Below are 22,583 nucleotides of genomic sequence, written 5' to 3' on the forward strand. Positions count from 1 at the left end.
TAGCAACCCAGTCGTTGATCGTCGTGTCCCAGCATTCGCGCCGGTTTGGAGCATCGAGTTTGACACAGCGGCGGAGTTCGTGCCGATTGCAGCAAATCTATAGCTTCCGACCGTCTATTCCCGCATGCCTGTCGCGTGGCCATTCAAAGAACGTATCGGTTTCGGCAAAACCTCACGGCCAGGTGACATTCCTTCGCTCTGTAGAAGAGAGCATGTGGCTTAACATCCGAAACCAGTAATTTGCTTTTCCCAGGTGAATATTACAATATCTTGCACATTTTAGTGGGACTTCACCTTGCACTTTTGCCATTTTTCTTATTTTTTTGTTTAACTGCACTGTAGAAGGATTCACTGGAGCCACGTATCTAGTTTATTTCTGCTCTATCTGCCATTTTATAACACATATCGTGTATCTTTTCCAAGGGTAATAGTGTCAACTCTATTTAGTATTTAACAAATTAAATATTATTCTTTATCAAGATTTATACACTTGTATTTCTAACTTGGTTCCACCTCTCAAACATTAAAGATACTATCCTACAAAAGTAGGTAACCGTGTTTCAACTATCCTAAAGCGTCTTACAAAAATTTCGATTAATCAATTAATCGATGAAAAACCCTGCATCGAATACGATGTATCGATTAAAGCTAACATGGTCAACGAATAATCGTTAATCGAATAAAAGAAAGTTAGTCGAGCATCCCTAGTCTTAACGGACCACCGGTTATTTGTCTAGTATGCAATGAGCGTAATATTTCACGCATTCCCACGTCATCTAAAGTAGCGCGCCAGGCGCATACAGTCAGGCAAACATCCTCAGCATCCAGTAAAGAATCTGTCTCACTTTAAAAAAGAAGAAGAAATAAAGAAAAGGTGAAGTTCAGCTGAGGACATCAGCGGTTACTGCGCTGTATAGGTAGAAAGAAGGCTGAGAGAAAAAATAGAACAGGAAAGAAGTAACTATCAGCAACAAGTTAACACCTTGCATCAAATAATCTGTCAAACTGTCACAGCCCCAAAGTGTCACTGTTCGACATACAGAGAGACGCAGCTTAACAAAGAGACACAGTGTAACGGGGTGTCACACAGTATGTCGAGCAATCCGGTCTCTTTAAACAATACAGCACTTCATTTAAAACCGCTCGTGCTGACATCATGTGAGATCGGTGTCCAGGTATCCTGAGTATCGAGAGCGGACGATTATGCAGCTTATCTATAGAGTGGTGGAGACGGTTGTTATTAGCACGATTTTGCTTCAATAGATTTAGAGCATTTACATAACGCCCCCAATTTTTTTAACGCACAGACGGGATAGAGGAACGGGCTGTAACGACTTCGCTTAAACCCTACCCTTTATCCGTAGAACACACATTGTGTTCAACGTGAGTGTAATCTAGATCTAGTCTGTTTCCACAACTTTTACTTGGATTATGACGTTCGACCTTCTTATCCCACTGTAACTAGGTAGCTGAGCCGTGCTGTATGCAAGGAAGCAGAAACAGCACCTCTTTCTTTTATGCGACATCTTTCTCCACTGTAGCTACACTGTGTTCGATGAAGAATATCTTTGTGCCGACGGCAGCATACAAATTCGTACATATCTACACGGGATATCAACAGGAATCTACAGGGGAACAATATCTTGGGGCAATAGCAACCAGAATGTCAAAATGAATAACCATATAGCGGCAGCTTTCGAACCATATTCTCAACTTCGTTTCAAAGAAAACTCGAGGCAAAAAAAGAAAAAGAAAGAAAGCACGCAGGCGATTATCAGCATTCGCAAAAGACGGAACGGACACGCATGTACACATATGCTCATGAGCAACACAGATTTCGCAGCAGTTGCCAGTAAGCCATGTGTCGCCTTGCCTCATGTCTTCCTGTCCGTAACAATATGCTTTGCACTATACTATGATCGTGTACAAACTATCGCGGACAACTTTCTGTGACAACGAAGTGAAGGCTACAGCAATGGCTACAGGGGCGGAGCTTCCGCACGAGTGTTACTGCGTCAAGTAGTGCGGCAGAGTCTGACACCAATTCCTGTTTCGATTTCGTGAAACCGACCACGAATCGGCGCAGCTTTCTACTTGCGAGGATTTCGCGTCTGTCAAAAAGCGGATGAGAACGCGAGAAAGTATACTTCACACTTAAAACTGCAGTGTATATTATATCTGATTTTAAAGTAAGGGTCTCAGCATTGAAGATGGCAACATTCTCTATTTCCACAGCTTAAACAAACGCAAATAAGACTGTAGGACTATTTTCAGGAGCACTGACGTGCGCACTCCGCCGCAGTCGTTTTCCCTTCATACAGAAAGCTGTCCGAAAGCATACTTCGATCTTGTTGCCGGTTGGTATAATTTGCAGAGGAACTGAGTGCATACTACGGTGTCAGCACTTGCTGAAATTGCAGCCCTGCGCATGCGTATGCGTGCCATCGGCACTACACGACGGACGCCCGCTGGCCGCCGCTGACCGTGCGGACGATTGCCGCATCCTAGCAGACGACGCCAGTGCGCCGAAACGCCACGCCGAGGCAGGTGTCGCCGCCTGTCGTGGCAACCAGGAACTTTCATCCGCTATAGCGCAAGCGCGCGACGTTCAACTAGACGGGAGACCATAGAGTTCCTCACTACATTACCTAGAGGGAAATCTGGCGCTGCTGCGCTGTGGTATGCATGGGAATGCCGGTATATTGTGGATTCGGATTGGCATCGTTCTCGTAGAGACAGGACACCTTGAAGACGCGCTTGGCAAGTACCGTTCCGTCTGTCACAATGATTCATTTTCTACTAGAACAGCACGTGAAAAGCTGTTTTAGCTTTATTATTACGCGAAAACATGTTTTGTTTAACTATGAGGACTTGTTATTGTATGTACGACTACATGCTACGTAAAAACTATCAGCGGGCCGCTAAAGTTGGAGGACAGACGACAAGGTTCGCGCTTGCTTTGAAACAGTTGGTCGTCTGTTCTTGATTTTCTTCGCTTGGTCATGCATCGTGGGTGAGTAAAGATGTAATATGAGTGAATGGAAACGTTTTATGAAGATTTTACTTTGAAAACGCGTTATATGCGTAGCCATATCCACGTTTTAGACGGAGCCTCTTACAACACCAGCCAACACGAGCCTCGCAGGCACATATACCGTCATTCCCATGACGGCACGGTGCCCCCTTAAGAAACTCCCATAGACGGTGGCGCCAGATTACCCTCTAGGTGTTATAGTGAGAAACTCTATGCGGGAGACGATCCGCCTATCGAAACGCGCTGGAAAATGGCTTGCTTAGCTTGGTCAATAGAAGATCACCGCCGTTGCGCTGAATGAATTCCGTGTTGCGTATAAGTTTATTGACCGCTAGATCGAGCGGACTTTAGCAGTGCCTAGCGGCTAAAATTCAATTTTGGCCGTAGCAGTGCTTTCAGCGATTTTTATATTATATCTAGTAGATAAAAATTGCAGATATCGGATAATAGATTAACAGCGTTCCTGCGCAATTCTGCTGGGTAAAGACGCAGCACTAAAGATAGTGCGTTATCGGACATTACGCTGAGCACCATATCGAGTGCAAGCGTGGGAATGAAGCAATCAATAATAAGCTCGTCATTTGATTAGGAAATGGAGCTAACGCTCTGAATGTAAAAGTTTTTTTATCAGGTGCGGTAAACAGATAGCGGAGATTTCACAAGCGGTAATCTATTCGCGTCACAGTGTTTTGAATGATCAAATGTCGCTGCCGAATAAATTCTTAGGCACCGCTAACTTGAAATGCCACCTTGCACCTAATGTCATCTGAGAAAAATACATCATTTCAAGTTGTATTGCTCTGCTGCCGTAATACGAACCATGTTTCGTTGATGCAACGTTTAGCACAGCCTAAGTGAATTTCGGGACAAGACATTAAACATTAAAATATCAGAGCGACGCGCCAAGAATGCGCTTGAGAAACCACGACTATTGGAATGTTTATCCTAGGCTAGGAACAGCAACATTACAGCAACCGATACTGCAGCAACCTGAACTGCAGAATGGAAAAAATATATATTAAAAGATTGGCGGCAAAATCATCACCTACAGCCAGAACAGCAAAGTCCTCCGAGGATTACTTGCGGGGATCTATCTATCTATCTATCTATCTATCTATCTATCTATCTGTCTGTCTGTCTGTCTGTCTGTCTGTCTGTCTGTCTGTCTGTCTGTCTGTCTGTCTGTCTGTCTGTCTGTCTGTCTGTCTGTCTGTCTGTCTGTCTGTCTGTCTGTCTGTCTGTCTGTCTGTCTGTCTGTCTGTCTGTCTGTCTGTCTGTCTGTCTGTCTGTCTGTCTGTCTGTCTGTCTGTCTGTCTGTCTGTCTGTCTGTCTGTCTGTCTGTCTGTCTGTCTGTCTGTCTGTCTGTCTGTCTGTCTGTCTGTCTGTCTGTCTGTCTGTCTGTCTGTCTGTCTGTCTGTCTGTCTGTCTGTCTGTCTGTCTGTCTGTCTGTCTGTCTGTCTGTCTGTCTGTCTGTCTGTCTGTCTGTCTGTCTGTCTGTCTGTCTGTCTGTCTGTCTGTCTGTCTGTCTGTCTGTCTGTCTGTCTGTCTGTCTGTCTGTCTGTCTGTCTGTCTGTCTGTCTGTCTGTCTGTCTGTCTGTCTGTCTGTCTGTCTGTCTGTCTGTCTGTCTGTCTGTCTGTCTGTCTGTCTGTCTGTCTGTCTGTCTGTCTGTCTGTCTGTCTGTCTGTCTGTCTGTCTGTCTGTCTGTCTGTCTGTCTGTCTGTCTGTCTGTCTGTCTGTCTGTCTGTCTGTCTGTCTGTCTGTCTGTCTGTCTGTCTGTCTGTCTGTCTGTCTGTCTGTCTGTCTGTCTGTCTGTCTGTCTGTCTGTCTGTCTGTCTGTCTGTCTGTCTGTCTGTCTGTCTGTCTGTCTGTCTGTCTGTCTGTCTGTCTGTCTGTCTGTCTGTCTGTCTGTCTGTCTGTCTGTCTGTCTGTCTGTCTGTCTGTCTGTCTGTCTGTCTGTCTGTCTGTCTGTCTGTCTGTCTGTCTGTCTGTCTGTCTGTCTGTCTGTCTGTCTGTCTGTCTGTCTGTCTGTCTGTCTGTCTGTCTGTCTGTCTGTCTGTCTGTCTGTCTGTCTGTCTGTCTGTCTGTCTGTCTGTCTGTCTGTCTGTCTGTCTGTCTGTCTGTCTGTCTGTCTGTCTGTCTGTCTGTCTGTCTGTCTGTCTGTCTGTCTGTCTGTCTGTCTGTCTGTCTGTCTGTCTGTCTGTCTGTCTGTCTGTCTGTCTGTCTGTCTGTCTGTCTGTCTGTCTGTCTGTCTGTCTGTCTGTCTGTCTGTCTGTCTGTCTGTCTGTCTGTCTGTCTGTCTGTCTGTCTGTCTGTCTGTCTGTCTGTCTGTCTGTCTGTCTGTCTGTCTCCGTCCGTCCGTCTGTCTGTCTGTCTGTCTGTCTGTCTGTCTGTCTGTCTGTCTGTCTGTCTGTCTGTCTGTCTGTCTGTCTGTCTGTCTGTCTGTCTGTCTGTCTGTCTGTCTGTCTGTCTGTCTGTCTCCACCCGCCCACCTCCGTCCGTCCGTCCGTCCGTCTGTCTGTTTGTGTTATTATTTAACAATGCTTGGCTGCTGCTACTGGTTCTTTGGCCTTATGGCTATAACAGTTATTTACATACTCTGCATATCAACTTTCACGCCATATATTTGCTATGCAGATTGAAGTAAACGTCTCTGTCAACCTTGCGGTCACTGCTGTACGCGTGTTGTCGCTGTTGTGGCTGTTTTCTTTCTTCAACTGGATTTCTTTCTCAAATTGGTTTGTTTGTCTGCTTGCTTGCTTGCTTGCTTTCTTGTTTCGCGACCCCAGTCCATCACAAAAAAACATAACCACGCTTCTACCCTTATCGTCAACAAGAGAACGCCTGACATAACTATATTGCATACGTTTCCGTGCCAGTAATGTGTAATATTACTGGTTTAAAGTTGACTGGCGTAGTAAAAAGCCCCCCCGTACGACATACAGCTGCAATTCAAAGGCAAACGCACGAGCCGTCCATTCAGTGCGACATTGTCCATGTCCATTATATCCGCTCTCACGTCTGCATTACTGTTATCAGAGTCATGCCGGACAGTCTTTACAAATGTGCCTCACCGACTGGTCTGAGCCGCTGGGCAGCTGACGGGCGTTCTGCTGTCGTGGCTTCGATACCGGGCCCCGCCGTACGTATTCAGGAGGCAAAACAAAAAACAAATAAAAGCACTGATAACCTCCTGATGGCGAAAATTAACGCATGCCCCATACTATTCGGTGTCCTTTGTAGCTCATGCATAGCTACAGCTGTATGCAATTATATTTTTGTGCCGCGTAAGTCGATCAACGAGGAGCCGTTCCGACAAATAAGCTAGCAAACAGTCCATTTATGAAAGCCGGCAGTCTCCCGTCCTTGCTTTTTCACTGTCACGCGCGTGGAGCGGATGTTTATTCTTACAGTCGGCCCCACTTCCTGCCTCGAGCGCTTAATCGGTGCGCTGCGATGTAAAGAAATCGATATACGAGGGCGAATCAGGAAGTCCATGCCCCTATTCTTTTATTAGTCAAAAATAAGGTACATACAGGTCAGTAATTACAAATATACGTACTATTCTACGTGCATCATACTATTTTCCACATAGTCCATACCCCGATTCAGACATTTCTCCCGTCGCAGTACTGAATCTGAGATGTTCCTGTGGTAAATAAAATCAGTCCGGCTGACTGTGGAACTACCGTTGGACTGGTGTATTGGCTTCGTCGTTGCACGTGAATCGCTGTCCTGCCAGGAACTTCCTCGGCGGACCCAAAACGTATAAATCACTAGGGGCGAGGTCCGGACTGCAGCGTGAGTGGTCCAGACTATCCCAGTGAAATCACCGGAGCTTGTCGGCGAATCGTAGTTCGTTGCTCGTACGACGTGGACGTGTGAAGCACAACCGCCGTCTTCAACAAATGACAGCAGCGCCGCTCCGCGGAGCTACCGGCAGATAAGGCCGTGCCGGTCCAAGAAAGGTCCACCGCTGGGAATGGATATGTTCACTTCTCATTTACAGCGGTAATTTGGCTAAAAAATAAATACGGGCAAAGACTTTCTGAATGGCCCTCGCATACTTGCGATGCTGGCTGATTTGACAGGCGATGCTTGTGACCATGGGAAGCCACTAGGACGCCAGAGCAACAGTGCTCAACCTGGCCGGTTGAACGTAGCAGCTGCTGTGTTATTACTCTATCTATAGAACGCAGCCCAGCGCTCTAGAATGAATTGCGGATAGCTGTACTTCCGATCCATACGCCTAATTGGAGAGGCCCACGATTTATTTATTTATTTATTTATTTATTTATTTATTTATTTATTTATTTATTTATTTATTTATTTATTTATTTATTTGTTTTGTTCGTTCATTTGTTCAATTTAATAATGAACAGTCTTCATCACAATTAATACAAAACGATGTTTGCATCCCAGTATTCTTAAAGTCAGCAAGTTTCTTTCATTACACAGTACGTTATGAAGCGTTATTCCTTAAAAGCTCAAATGGAGCATTAGGAGTAAACAAGCACTTTATTCGCATACACAAGGACTATTCAGAAAATGCGAGTGATTGCTGTATGGCATGTAGAGTATAGCTGCCTAAGAAATGGAGCCTGCTCCACTACGCAAGCTACAATGTTTTATGTCTATAATATGCCCGAGGGGGTGAAAATCTACCGTACCTTTGCTCTAATTTTATGTTTAATTGGGCGCAGCTGACGTCGTGAAAAATTCGAAAAGCATTCGAGCAATATTCGTATTTACGAATAGTGACTATTCGATTCGAAGACCGAATCGAATAGGACAATATTCGATTTGTTACCCGGAAGTTTCGAATATTTGCACGCCTCTAGTTACTTATTGACTTCATTCTACACTATAATACCATGCCTGTTCGTGTTGCTCATTTGTGTCACTGTTGCTACATGTTTTTGCATACTTACTTATTCAGTTATATTCAGTCTGGGGCGCTTATTGGAAGGCGTTTACACAGTGTGACGCCTTTCTAAAGAAGTGAGCAGAACCAGGAATACCCTTTGTTATGAAGATCGCGCCCTGAGAGCTCTCAATAAGGCAAAACAACGATAACAACAAATCGCCAAGACAACACAAACCCTATTTTGAGCATGCTTGATATACTTTCTTTTTTTCTTTTTTTTTGTCCGGTGATTTATTTTTGTCTGCGCGTTGTTGAGTTGAGTTAAGTGGTTGTAGGCTAGTGGTGGGATTAGCCTTGCAGTTGCTGCCGGCAATTGCTCCACCGTAGCGACACTTAAAATACATAAATCATATAAATCAGACACAGACCTCACAACTACACATAGTCACTCCTAAAGTCACCATGTGGAGGCCAAATCCGTGTCCTGCAGGTAATATAAAAGAAGGCGAGAAACCTCCTTCCTATCTAACTGTGCCTATCTAACGATAGGCACCGCTTCACGGAGCAATCCAGCAGCGCCAATTTGAAGCAGTCGAGGGCGACGGCGCACTCTGCATCAAGTCCTCACACTGAGACGAGGAAGAATGCAGACGTCGCCGGTTCGTGTTTCAAGGCAAAAGCGTGGAGACAGTTCTCTTCCTGATTTGTTGTTCATGGGCCGGCAGCACTGGCACTGGCAAATTGCCAACGCGAAGACGCAACAAAGAGTGCGTGCGCGGGCGCCTTGACACAATTGCGCCCTAAATTTATTTATTTATTTATTTATTTATTTATTTATTTATTCGTACCTCAAATACCGCATTTGACGTTTTTACATGAGGCGCGGGCATATTCAGGTCATATTTTCAATGAATATGCCTTGAACGACGTACGACTGGAGTGGTGCACCGCTTCAGCAGGTAGATGATTCCAGTCTTTCGCTGTTTGAACGAAGAAAGAGTTAAGATGAGCGGTGGACCAGTATCGAAATGACCGATATCTCCAAAACAGAGCGCCGGAACAGAGCGCTCTAGCGCCGGGATGCAGAATATATATACAGAGGGAGTAACCGCACGGCAGCCGATATATGTTCAAGGTGCCCGGTTGATTACGCTGTTGTTCTGGCGTTTCCTAGGAGCTTATTAGGCAAATTCGTTACACAAAAGCTTCGTTATAGTGATGTTGCACAGTACACAGCACAGTACATATAGCGTGGTGAAGCGAAACGCACGTGATTGCACTATATACTATATACAACCACCACGGTAGCTCAGTGGCTCACTGCGCTGCACGTCTCGATACCGCAGGTTCGATCACGACCGCACTTCGATATGGGGCGAATGCAAAAGAAAAAAAAGGGAGCACGTTAAATTAGCATAGGTGGTCAAAATTAAGCCGGAGCCCCCCACTTATCGTATCGTGCTTTTTGTCCGTATAACCCCCTAATTTATTTAGTTTAAAGTTTAGAGAATATATGCGCGGGTAAAACAAAAGGTGGCGGGCGACTGTCATTCCCTAACTTTTATCTCGTCGTTGTCACTGGCTGGAGATGAGTGTGTACACTCATCTCGGTCGTGGTTAGCTGAATTGCAGTTTTGCTGAGCGGCGACAGAAAGGTGGCCAGGCCGTGCTGTGCCCGTCGTTAGTCGGGTCACTTCGTGGTAGGCCCGGCTCTCTGTAACAGCGTTCCGCCGTACGCGTACCGTATCCACCACGAGTTGTAATAAACTTCAAAATCGAAAACTTCAATGCGTATCGATTTCGGTGCACCTGAAGGTGCTATTTCTTTCTGCCACCGTTACGCAATTCACGGCGGAACAGTGCCGAACGGCGTATTCCAGCAGACAACTCACTTTTAGTGTCCAGCTACGTTTGTTAAATCGTTTGCGAACAGCTTAACAAAATGTCGTTTTGTTAAGCTTCGCTCATGCAGTGTCTCCAGCCGCACACTTTGGAGCACTGTTACCTCGACGGCGTGCTCCACTGCATCAAAACCACGAAGCTGACAAAGCGGGGGCTTTACGCAAACTTCCCTTATCACCGAAGGCATAAGCTCATCGTCGACACCCTGTCTTTGCGACGTCGAGCTGACACCATCGATCTGTCGTGTCAAACCAAGGGACAATGCTGGACAAGGCCAATGCTGTCCTGGACACCGTCATAACATTTATCCACCATGTACGATTTTTATCGACCAGGACGTCATTTAAATGAGTAGCCCTTAGGCCTATAAGCCCAGCTCCCTCACCCCTTCCAGTCACTAATGACTCCAGCCAGGAGGGGACGCCTGGAGGGCAAAGAATTTAATAGATACATTTATGTCTCTCGTTTATCTAATGTGGCGGCTTTGAAAGCAGGATTCTTCCCTTCCATTCCCTTCCTCTTGGACACAAGGAGCGAAGACGATTTCGGCAACAAAGAGATTAGCTACACCGCCATCTTTCTTTCTTCTTCTTCTTCTTTAACAAAATAGCCGCTTTCAGGCACTTCGTTTCGTATACACACACACACAGTCTGCGAAACACCGTACGACACACCGTGGACCGTGTCGAAACAAGGAGAGTTTTCCGCAGCGCAACCGCGCATAACGGAATGAAAAGTGTGCACCCCCGAAGCGCGCCGGACGTTTAGGGCAGCCAGGCGTGAAACGATTTTTGCTTTGCGATCCACATACGCCGGCCGACCGATTCGACGCGCCCTTGCTCGGAGGGCGATCTCTCGCCCGGCCTATATAAGCACGCGCTCTCGACAAAGGAACATCGAAATCACCAGCGGCTATACGCCTTAATAGCCCTTCGTCAGGAACACGTGGTGTGTGTGTGTACATACTTCCAGCCTCCGAGCAATTAAAGCTCGGCCCCTTTCGCGAATCTCGAGGAACGTGACCATGGGACAGCCCGTATCAAGACGGCGGGCAGCTGGCCTCGGTATTTTCGGGGGAGACCCGCAAATAGTACGTAGTTCTCGTTTCAGATGGGAATACAAGAGGAGAGCGATAAGCATCTATATAGACATCACTGCGAGCTCGGCGTGTAGTACGAGTGTATTCGAGATCACGGGCCGGCGAGCTTCAGTCACGAAGAAAGAAAAAAAGAAGAGAGAGAAGAAAGGCGGTCACCAGTCGGAGTTGTAGAGGTGAGCTTATCTCTTCTGTTCGGAGCATGCGCGGTCCAGTGCTCACGATGTGCAGCCATAGAAGAAGGGCGCGCGCCCCAGCTGAGCAGTCTTGCTCGCAAGACTTTAAAATCTCCGAACAGGATGGGAGAGGGTGACAGAAAGGGTGAAGGAGAGTGGGAGAGAGATGTTGTGTTGGGCCTCGCAAACAATACATTCCGTTCCAGTGGCCAAGCGTGGAGAAGAGAAAAAAGAACACGATGCGGCTGCGCTCTATCACCATGTTTGGGCCAGCGATTAGCGAGGAGCGGCGCGCGAATCAAGATCTTCCAGGTGCGACCGCGCAGACAACAATGACGCTGCATGATGAGGTCGCTGAGAAAACGGAAGCTGCAATAGCCGGCTGCGCTAAACTTTTGGACAGGAGACTACAGTAACGGACCTGAGAACCATAAGTGTATTTAACTGGCCTAGAAAAACAAAGGAAAAACAGAAAATCCAAGGAAAGTTCGCTCGAGCATGAAATCCGTGTCCACGCTTACGATTCGGATAACGACAACACGGCGGCAACGGCAGTGAGACTATAGGAAATGAGAGCTCGGAATTCCGTGCTCTAAAAAGCGCAAAATATAAGCGAGAACCTGCGATTTGCTCTACCATCAGGAACGCGGCTTACACCATCTGTTTCGGGACCAAGGCATTTTTTTTTCTTTCCTCTTTTCGTTTGAAAAATAATCCGCCGCTAAAAGCCGAGCTGGAGACCTACCTCCAGGATTATGTGGGCAAGAAGAAGGCAAACGACTGTGAGACGCGCTTTCACTGAGTCTTTCAACTGCTCGCGATTTTGCGAGCACGAACTCGCGGTTTAGGTTCCCGCCTTCCGCCTAATGCAGAAATACTATAGTGCACCGCGCTTTGGGTGCACATTAGATGACATTGCAGATGGTCAAAACTAATTAGAAGCTCTGAACTACTCTGCACGTGCGCTTGTTCGGGGCGTTAAACGTCGTAATCTTTAATTTCAATCAATTTCATGCACACGGAGGCCATTAATGTTGCCGAAGCCATTCGAGCAACGCGCGAAAGTGGCATCTTAAATCGCGCATCTTGCGCTGCGACAGGACAGCGTGTCTTCTTCAACTCGCGCGCACAACTTGGTGTGCGTTCGTGCTGTGCGACTCTATGCAGAGTGTTGTTAATGTAAGGAGCGGTCGCCAGTACACCGCATGAGGGTGCCGACTTCTCTTTTAGAGTAACGTTATTGAAACAAGGAGAAAAGGACAACGTGCAGCGCGGCTTTATACCAGAAGTTGTCCTCCGAGAGAGGTGGCGCGCAGGTACATTACCGCGCGGATACCACGGCGACCCGCCGCCGAACCCGTGCGGATCAATTAGTGAGGCCATACGGCAGCTACTGGGGTAACAGAGAGCGCGCCTGCGGACTGGCTGCACCTGGACTGCGGCTAGGCTGTACGCCAAGGGCCGCGCGACGTCGCCTGCCTGGAAGAGGTGCGGGGACCCCGAGACTCTGGGGCACCTTCAACTGTGCCTGCCCACCCTTGAAGCACGCACGTTCCACAGTCATCACCAGCGGGCACAGAGACGGCCTTCCAGCGGGCACAGAGACTGACCCAGATGCTGTTCCCAGTGCGTCCGCAGGTCCGTGCGCTGCGAAGCCTGCTGGAGTTTGCAGATTCAATTGGAATCGCCACCTTGTGAGCGCCCGCTACTACAACGCCGGCCACTTTGCTGAGGACCACCACACGGGGGAGCCTATTCGCGCTCATCCTCCCTCTCCACTTCCACTTCCCACTTCCTCTCCCCTTGCGACGCTTCGACGCGCCCCCTCAGGGATTGTAGAATCAAGCGTCAATTCTTTCTTTAGCTCACTATCATCAGCGTAAGTGTACAATTTTCCTGCGCCCGTTATTTCGCTTCTATTGCGATAGCAATTAAACGAACACTTCAAGGGCGTTCGCACCCTCGAACACTTTGGCGTCCGTTCGCGCTGATACCGTGTCGACACGGCATCGGCGGTAGAGTCACTAGCACAGTTCCAGCAGTAAATACGATCGGAGTGCAAAACAACCGCCGGCTGCATTACTTCGCACAAAATAACGTTTGCTTTTCGTTCTTAGCAACCATTATCTCCGGGCACAAAGTATTTGTACTTCATTAAACACTCAACCCGATGTGTCACTGAATATCAAGCTCTTCCAACACGGCGGCCTCCACGCGACGCAGTCGGCTTGGAAGGTATATGGCGGTGGCCGCTCAGTGTTGCCAGTCAAATCCCGACCTTTGCGGTACTCTGAAATTTTTTCCAGTGACTCTAATCGGCGGCGCATGCGGGGCCACCGAGCGGTGGATTACAAGGCCTCGAGAAACGCTCAATGCGTTTGATTGCAAAAGACGACGAAGTGGCCGCATGGGTGCGGTCCGCTCAGTCGGCTCTGCAACGGACCCACTGCGGCGTCCTGGCATCCGCTGGAGTCTTCGTCAGGCTTGTACGACGCGCAAACACTACGTCCCAGCTGAGTACCTGGGTGCATACGCTGGTCTGAGCGGCCCGGAGAGTAAGTGCCACGCAAAAAACAAAAGAAATGCACGCCAGTCTATAGCCATAAACAGCGTCTGTGTAAATGAGCGATTCCACTCTGTGAAGGTGCACAACCAGCACACGACACAGAACTGACACTGGATTTTGAACAAATGTACGAAATCATTCACCGTGATATTTATACACGCGTGTACAACGGAACCGCCACCCCGAGGAGCCGGAGGAAACTATAGACACGCGTGACGTTTCGACGGGACCGCCGCCACCAGAGAGCGGAAGGAAAGGAAAGGAGATACGCAAGCGCTTGGAAGGCCTACAAAGAGAGGGCGGTGCGTACGTAGACACGGTCGACGCGGGTCAAAGTGCACTATCTGTTCTTATCAGCTTAATATCTGATACTGGTTCTATTTGGACCCAAAATATTAAACTAATTTTTGCAAGTTGGAGGAGCGCTTGAAGCCTGCTTCACTTCCGCCGCGGGTCGGTCCGGCACTGTGCAGTCTCCGGGATCGGCCCACGGTTTTCGCACACGCACACGAAAAAGGCACGGAAGCCTATAGCCCCAAACAGCTTCGCTGGCAAGAAGCGCTGACCGTTTTCTCATCTCGTGCACCACCGAAGCGCGACGCCGCTGGCTGTGCTAGCTCCTCATCAGGCCATCGTTGTGAGACGCCTGGTGCCTACCAGGGCGCTGTCTCTGCTGCGCAGTAGCAGTTGCCCCGCGTGTTGCATCGCGCCAACACGTCGCACCCTCGTGTCCGAGGAGTTTGAGCGCTACGCGAGAACTTGCTATCACATTTAATGCGCATCGCCATCGTTGAAAGCTATATATATATATATATATATATATATATATATATATATATATATATATATATATATATATATATATATATATATATATAATATATATATATATACGAATATACGAGCAGAGAGGGGGTTAACCGTGGGTCCCGATTTTTATTAGTCATATCGCAAGAAGCCAACAAACACTGACGCCAAGGACAACATAGGGGAAATTACTTGTGCTTAATAAATGAAATAAAGAAACGATAAATTAATAGAAATTAAAGTGGACGAAAGAACAACTTGCCGCAGGTATATATATATATATATATATCATCGCTATTTGCACTTGGCTCCTCGATCAGGCAGGACGTGTGTCGAGTGAGCTGCCAAACAACATTTTGGAATGTCGCTAACGCGGCTTAAATCATGTACCCGGGACCTCAAAAGAGGCGCGGCGTAATGCCTAACGCGTTTCTCTCGTATTTATCGCTAAATCCTTTCCGAGTTCTTTTTTTTTTTCCTGTGTTCTTCAGAAGGGCAAAACAGTATCCGTAGGACACGTCTGCTCGTGATAAAAGGACGCACACAGAAAGGTATAGAAACAGTGGCGTCCGCCCGCGTCGGCTTCAATGCGTCTCCCTTTTTCTGGGTCTACATTTGGCGCATAAACTGTGTCTCTCAACAAATACTAACTTACAGACCTGTTACGTTTCGCCTACAACGCGCGGTAATGCCGGCGCGGATGCAACGGACGCCGGGGCTTTGTTCAAAACGGCGGACATTTTGGCCTGTTCAACGACGCCGCAACGCCTACCCGCCAAGCGTGTCCAGGCGTGTTTCAGTGCCACGTGTCTTCGTGTGTGCGTGTGTGTGTGTGTGCCCTCGCTTGTCAAAGCGCGGCAGCCGGGGAGCGGAGTTCCCCGAATGAGGGGCCTGGAGGTCTCTCGGCTCAACCGCTCGCGCCGTCGTGGGCCCCTGCTGCGCCGTCCCGTGACCTTCATCCCGTGACCTTCCCTCCTTCCCTTTTGGACCGCGACGCCGAGGGTATAAGAGCAGCTGCCCCCGGACGCCAGAAGAGAGGCTCCGATTTGTACTATTGAGTTACGTGCTCTCCCGTCTCTCCACTCCGGTCGACCTGACCGGCCGCTCTTTTGCTATGTTAGAATAAACAAGTTGTTTTGTTACCAGTCTTCTCTTGCTTTGCCGGGACCTTCGGATGCTTCCAGTGCCCCAGGCCGCCAGGCCAACGCTACCCTTGGGGCTTGCGACCCATTGGCAATAACGGGCGTCAGCACCGAGACCCCAACAACTCGTGCCAGCGGTACGATTCCAACATCTGGTTGCCAGCGGTGAGATCGCGACAACGGAGGCCAGCAGCGAAGAGATGCGGTTGACTGTATGCTGAGCAGCACAACGACCATCCGGGAGCAGCGCAACGAGCCCTGTGTGATGACTGGTTGCCTGCAGCGGAACGACTGCGCTGAAGTCTTGGCTGCAAGGTTTGGTGAGTGCGGGACTTTCTTCTTCTGAGTTTTGCCAGGCTTTTGTTAGTGTTAGAAACAGAGCTGGTAATTGTGGTTGTCGTTGCTACCGGGTTAGTTTGCGGCAAGACAATAGTAGGCAGTAGAGAAAGCAGCATTCAGAGCAGCCATGGATTTGAAGTCGTTGCGCAAACCGAAATTGTTGGAGCTTGCGAGAGAGTTGGGTCTGGATGTCTCAGACAAACTCAGAAAACCAGAACTGCTAAGGGCTATTCTTGAGTTAGAAGCTGAGGATGACGAGCTGTCGGAATGCCTTGAGACCATTGAGGAGAGGGAGACGGCAAAAAGACAGGAGCGCGAACGAAAAGAACAGAAAGAAAAAGAAGAGCGTGAACGTAAAGAACAGATAGAACGAGAGCAACAAGAAAAAAAAGAAGAGCGCGACCGTCAACACGCTTTGGAAATGAAGCGTCTCGAGTTAGAGATGGAACGCGCTCGTAATGGAAGTCAGGCACACGGTGCAGGAGAACGAGTATTGTTCAAAATGACTGACCTGATGCGGCCGTTTAAGCTTGGAGAGGACATTGGTTTGTTCCTGGTTAACTTTGAGCGAACGTGCGAGAAGCAGGGGTTCTCTCGGGAAACGTGGCCACAGCGCTTGCTCACTTTGCTACCCGGCGAGGCGGCCGACGTAGTCGCTCGCTTGGAGAGAGAGGAGGCAGAGGATTTCGACAAAGTGAAATCGAGTCTGCTAAAAAAGTACCGGCTGTCAGCGGAGGCGTTCCGTCGGAAGTTTCGGGAAAACGAGAAAGGCAAAAGTGAGTCATATACAGAGTTTGCGTACAGGCTTATGTCAAACATGCAGGAGTGGCTCAAAGAAGAGAAAGCGTTTGGTGACCACGAGAAAGTTCTGCAGTGTTTCGGGCTAGAACAGTTTTATAGTCGGTTACCTGAGAACGTGCGGTACTGGGTCTTGGATAGGCCAGACGTTAGTACGGTGGCTAGAGCCGCTGAGTTAGCCGAGGAGTTTGTGACGCGTCGGGCTCGCGGAGCTAAGGACGGTCAAAAGGGTGAATTTGGCTCCAAGTTTGAGAGGCCGAAGTTCACAACCATGAGGGCAAAGGGGGATACACGTAGTGCGGATGCGAGTGAAAGCAGTCCGACCGAACGTAAGGAAACGGCGGCAACCGAAGCCGAACGCAGAAAGCGGTTCGAGACGAGGCAAGCGCGCGTTTGTTATACGTGCCAGAAGCCGGGTCACTTTTCGGCGCAGTGTCCAGAAACAAAAACACAAGTCGTGTTTTTGTCTATATGCAGCACTGACGAGAACATGAAGCTTCTCGAGCCTTACATGCGAGACCTCCTCGTGAACGGGAAAGAGTGCCGAGTGCTTCGCGATTCCGCAGCTACAATGGATGTAGTTCACCCCTCTTACGTAGAACCCGATATGTTCACGGGCGAGTGCGCATGGATCAAGCAAGCAGTGGAAGCTCATAGCGTGTGTCTGCCGGTAGCAAAAGTGCTTATTGAAGGACCTTTCGGAGCACTTGAGACGGAGGCCGCAGTGTCATCTATGCTGCCCCCCCAGTACCCATACTTATTTTCAAACAGGTCCGATCACCTCCTGCGCGAGAAGGGGCTTTTGTTTGGTGAGGCTAGCGTTCAGGCCTTAACCAGATCGAAGGTTCGGGAGCTCGCTGCAAAGGCGGTAGTTGCGGGGCCGACGTTGTTGAACGATGAAAAAGGGTCAGAGGCGCAGCAAGCTGGTATTCAGAGCACGCCCGAACGGGATAAAATTGAGCCTGTAGCGTTAAAGGCAGCAGATACTGGAGAGGAAATTCCCGACACGGGAAAGTTAGAAGAGCTGTCTCCAGATTTGCTCATCGCGCCTACGTCAGACGGACTTAACAGGTTGCTAAAAGTCAGCCGGTCGGCTTTGATAGCCGAGCAAAGGAAGGATGGCAGCCTAGAAAACATACGCTGCATTATCAAGGAAGGTATCGCCAAGAAAAATGCTCGCTTTGTGGAAAGAGGTGGGGTCCTGTACCGGAAGTATCTAGACCGCAGGGGAGTGGAGTTCGATCAGCTAATCGTGCCTCAATGCTATCGTCAGGATCTGTTGCGCTTGTCGCATGGGGGTTCGTGGTCCGGACACCTAGGAGTTAAGAAAACTAAGGACCGTCTCTTGCAAGAGTACTATTGGCCAGGGTGTTTTCGGGACGCAGACCACTTTGTGAAGACATGCGACACCTGTCAGCGGGTGGGCAAGCCAGGGGACAAATCGAGGGCGCCGTTGAAGTTGGTGCCTATCATTACGGAGCCTTTTAGACGGCTCGTTATTGATACAGTGGGACCTCTGCCGGTAACAGCCACGGGGTACCGACACATTTTGACTGTGATCTGCCCAGCGACAAAGTTCCCTGAAGCAGTGCCGCTTAAAGAACTCAGCTCAGTTGAGATAGTCAATGCACTACTGTCCATATTTGCGCGAGTTGGTTTTCCTGCAGAAATCCAGTCAGATCAGGGCACAGTGTTTACTAGCGCTTTGACGACAGCCTTTCTCGAAAGGTGCGGGGTAAGGCTATTACACAGCTCAGTGCACCACCCCCAGTCGAATTCCGTTGAGAAGCTCCACTCCGTCATGAAGCGCGTGTTGAGAGCATTGTGTTTTGAACATCAAACTGACTGGGAGCTGTGTCTGCCTGGAGTGATGTTTGCTTTAAGAACCGCGCCGCATGCGGCTACGGGGTTCTCGCCAGCTGAGCTGGTGTACGGTCGCTCGCTGCGATCTCCGCTTCGCATGCTTCGAGAATCATGGGAAGGCAGGGGCGACGACCCAGTCGTGGTAGAGTACGTGCTTAAGCTCCTCGAACGCTTAAGAAGGGCACAGGAGTTGTCAGGTGAAGCAATGGCAGAGGCCCAGCAGAGGGCCAAGGTTTATTATGATCGGACAGCCAGGGCCCGTCGTTTTGAGGTGGGCGATGAGGTCATGATATTGCGCACATCGCTAAAGAACAAACTCGACGTGCAGTGGGAGGGCCCAGCACGGATTGTTCAAAAACTGTCGGACGTTAACTACGTGGTGAGTCTGCCAGGAAAGCGGAAAGCACAGCAAGTTTACCACTGTAATCTGCTCAAACCCTATAAGCAACGGGAAGCAGTGGTGTGCATGATGGTAAACGTGCCCGAAGAGCTTCCGGTCGAGCTTCCGGGACTAGGCTCAGTGACAAACAGGAAAGACGCCGATCAAGTCATTAGTGACTTAATAAGTAAAGCATCGCTGTCGCCTGAGCAGAAAACAGAACTACACCAGCTCTTACAAGAGTTTCAAGGTCTGTTCTCTGAGAGGCCTGGTAGGACTTCTGTCCTTACTCATGACATAGAACTTACCTCCCCAGAGCCAGTACGATCCAAGGCGTACCGGGTGTCACCCCGCCAGAGCGATATTATGGAGGCTGAGGTAAAGAAAATGCTACAGCTCGGTGTTATTGAAGCGGGTGAGAGTGATTATACCTCCCCTTTGATTTTAGTTGAGGTACCGGGCAAGGAACCTCGTCCTTGCGTCGACTACCGCAGGCTTAATTCCATCACTAAGGATCAAATTTATCCGATCCCTAACATCGAGGAGCGCCTTGAGAGAGTGAGTAGCGCTCAGTTTATTTCCACCCTAGATCTTGTCAGGGGTTATTGGCAGGTTCCACTTACAGAAGAGGCTAGTAGGTATGCGGCGTTCATTTCACCAATGGGGACATTCCGTCCTAAAGTTTTGAGTTTTGGTTTGAAGAACGCGCCATACTGCTTTTCAAGCCTCATGGATAAAGTGTTGCGGGGACAGCAAGAATTCGCTTTACCGTATCTAGACGACGTAGCGATATTCTCCGCATCCTGGCCGGAACATATGGCGCACTTGCGGGCAGTGCTAACCCGCCTGCGCGATGCGGGCTTGACAGTCAAGGCTCCCAAGTGCCAGTTAGCACAGGCCGAGGTTGTCTACCTCGGACACGTGATTGGTCGGGGTCGTCGCCGCCCCTCTGAAATAAAAGTGGCCGCTGTGCGAGACTTCCCGCAACCGCGCACGAAGACCGATATTCGGTCGTTCTTAGGTGTCGCCGGCTATTATCAGAGGTACATTCCCAGGTACTCTGATATCGCGGCTCCCTTGACGGATGCTCTAAGAAAGACAGAGCCGCAAACAGTCGTCTGGGATGAGACGAAGGAAAGAGCTTTTAGCGCCCTAAAAAGCGCCCTAACAAGCCAGCCTGTGCTACGATCGCCCGACTACACAAAAGGGTTCGTTGTTCAGTGTGATGCTAGTGAGCGAGGCATGGGCGTTGTACTGTGCCAACGGGAAAATGGAGAAGTAGAACACCCCGTCCTGTATGCTAGTCGTAAGCTGACGAGTCGTGAGCAGGCGTATAGCGCCACCGAGAAAGAGTGTGCGTGTATCGTGTGGGCCGTTCAGAAATTGTCATGTTACCTAGCTGGCTCGAGGTTTATCATTGAAACGGATCACTGCCCTCTCCAATGGCTGCAGACCATCTCTCCCAAAAATGGCCGCCTCCTGCGCTGGAGCCTCGCTTTGCAACAATATTCCTTTGAGGTGCGTTACAAAAAGGGGAGTCTCAACGGTAACGCCGATGGCTTAAGTCGAAGCCCCTAACGTGGGAATCAGCCTCAAAATTGCTTGTTACTGATGTTTTTCTTCCTGAGGCAGGATTTTTTTCTAACTTATTGCTTTTGTGTAGTGTTTCAAAGTGATGATGTGCTTTTTAGTGCAATTTTTCCGATTTGTGGACGCGTTCTGAGTGCTGCTAAACTACTGTAAGGCACTAGGCAGCAGTATAAAAGGGGAAAGAGCCTGGCAGGGCTTAGTGAGGGTTGTGCCGTGCTTGCTGACTGAGCGGTTGACTTTCAGGCGTGGTTCTAACGCTTGCCGGAAACGAGAACAAAAATGTCAACTCTCCCGAAGTCACTTTGCAGTGTCCTGTGTGCACCTGAACGTGAGAACGAGGCCTTCTCTGTGCGCTGCGCTCAAGAAACGCCAAGGACGCCCAACTTCGGTTATGAGCATCATCGAGCGACATCCCTCCGGACAGCGGATGCAGTCCCCTGACCATCGGGATCTCCTTCCCCCGGCGGGGCGGTCTGTTACGTTTCGCCTACAACGCGCGGTAATGCCGGCGCGGATGCAACGGACGCCGGGGCTTTGTTCAAAACGGCGGACATTTTGGCCTGTTCAACGACGCCGCAACGCCTACCCGCCAAGCGTGTCCAGGCGTGTTTCAGTGCCACGTGTCTTCGTGTGTGCGTGTGTGTGTGTGTGCCCTCGCTTGTCAAAGCGCGGCAGCCGGGGAGCGGAGTTCCCCGAATGAGGGGCCTGGAGGTCTCTCGGCTCAACCGCTCGCGCCGTCGTGGGCCCCTGCTGCGCCGTCCCGTGACCTTCATCCCGTGACCTTCCCTCCTTCCCTTTTGGACCGCGACGCCGAGGGTATAAGAGCAGCTGCCCCCGGACGCCAGAAGAGAGGCTCCGATTTGTACTATTGAGTTACGTGCTCTCCCGTCTCTCCACTCCGGTCGACCTGACCGGCCGCTCTTTTGCTATGTTAGAATAAACAAGTTGTTTTGTTACCAGTCTTCTCTTGCTTTGCCGGGACCTTCGGATGCTTCCAGTGCCCCAGGCCGCCAGGCCAACGCTACCCTTGGGGCTTGCGACCCATTGGCAATAACGGGCGTCAGCACCGAGACCCCAACAACTCGTGCCAGCGGTACGATTCCAACAGACCCAAGAAGCCGTTGTTGCGCACCAACTGTAGCCGCAGGTTGACTCGGAAGAGGTGCTGTAATCCACTGTATACGCGCGGGAAGCGGGACGCGCGCTTGGAATTCCCGGGCCGTCGACGGTCTCGAAAAAGGGGGATAGGCTCGCGCATGACCCGCACCCGTCGAGACGAGCGGCAGGCAGCCCTCGCTGTATGCAAGCAGAGGGGGACCTTGGAACCGCCCGCTGTGTAGAAGCCAGCTGTGAGCGCGCGACGCCGCCCGCCTCGAAAACCCTCTCTGTCAGAGCAGCACCAACGAAGGAGGGGCCAGTGGCGACGTCCGGAGAACGCCGTTCTTGGCAACGCCAACATCGGTAGACCAGTGCGTATACTCGCGCAGTGGTCTACCGACCTTCGTCCGGGTCGCACTGCCCGCGCCTAGCAATACGGTCTAGCGACTACACAAAAGTTTTCTTCGAGTCCTTGCTGAATCGAATTCGGATAGCAGGGCTTGGTGGGCCCACATCTGACAGAAGCGCGCGCTTCGAGGGGCGCCCATTACTGTGGACGACGCTTCCCCACGTCGTCTCATTCGTTTTTTTTTTTTTTCTGCTCTTATTTTAGACCCTATCTTTATTTATTTTATTTATAACAGAAAAAATACGTTTGATTCCTTGTGATGATGACGGCTTGCAGAAGTGCTTAACGCGCTTTCTTTCATTGGTTTGATCAACTGCATCTGAATGCGCGTAGAACATTTCGTTGGTGCATATCCGAAACAATAAGCTACGGGAAGGGGGGGGGGGTATTTACAGAAAGAATTTTATATCCGACTTCTTACTAAATTGACCGCTCACGTTATATCCACTGTGCACGTTTATTGTATTCTCGAGGTTTATTTCATTGCTGCAAATAAGGGCACAGCCGCACTGCAAAGCT

The 22,583-nt window shown here is 49.6% G+C and overlaps 1 protein-coding gene, 1 long non-coding RNA gene and 1 pseudogene across 4 annotated transcripts in view; 1 reads left to right on the plus strand and 2 right to left on the minus strand.

Moving 5' to 3' along the window:
* LOC126538845 (rab11 family-interacting protein 4A-like) overlaps nucleotides 1-22,583 on the minus strand; it is a 256,433-nt gene that overhangs the window by 125,977 nt on the left and 107,873 nt on the right. The window lies entirely within an intron of this gene.
* LOC126538895 (U2 spliceosomal RNA) lies at nucleotides 13,954-14,135 on the plus strand (annotated as a pseudogene).
* Nucleotides 15,068-22,418, minus strand: LOC140212901 (uncharacterized). Its single transcript, XR_011889874.1, has 2 exons — nucleotides 21,668-22,418; nucleotides 15,068-15,105 (listed from the first exon to the last, which is right to left on the minus strand). It is a non-coding gene; the product is annotated as an uncharacterized lncRNA (long non-coding RNA).

This window comes from Dermacentor andersoni, chromosome 8 (genome assembly GCF_023375885.2).
Source record: "Dermacentor andersoni chromosome 8, qqDerAnde1_hic_scaffold, whole genome shotgun sequence".
NCBI lineage: Eukaryota > Metazoa > Arthropoda > Arachnida > Ixodida > Ixodidae > Dermacentor > Dermacentor andersoni.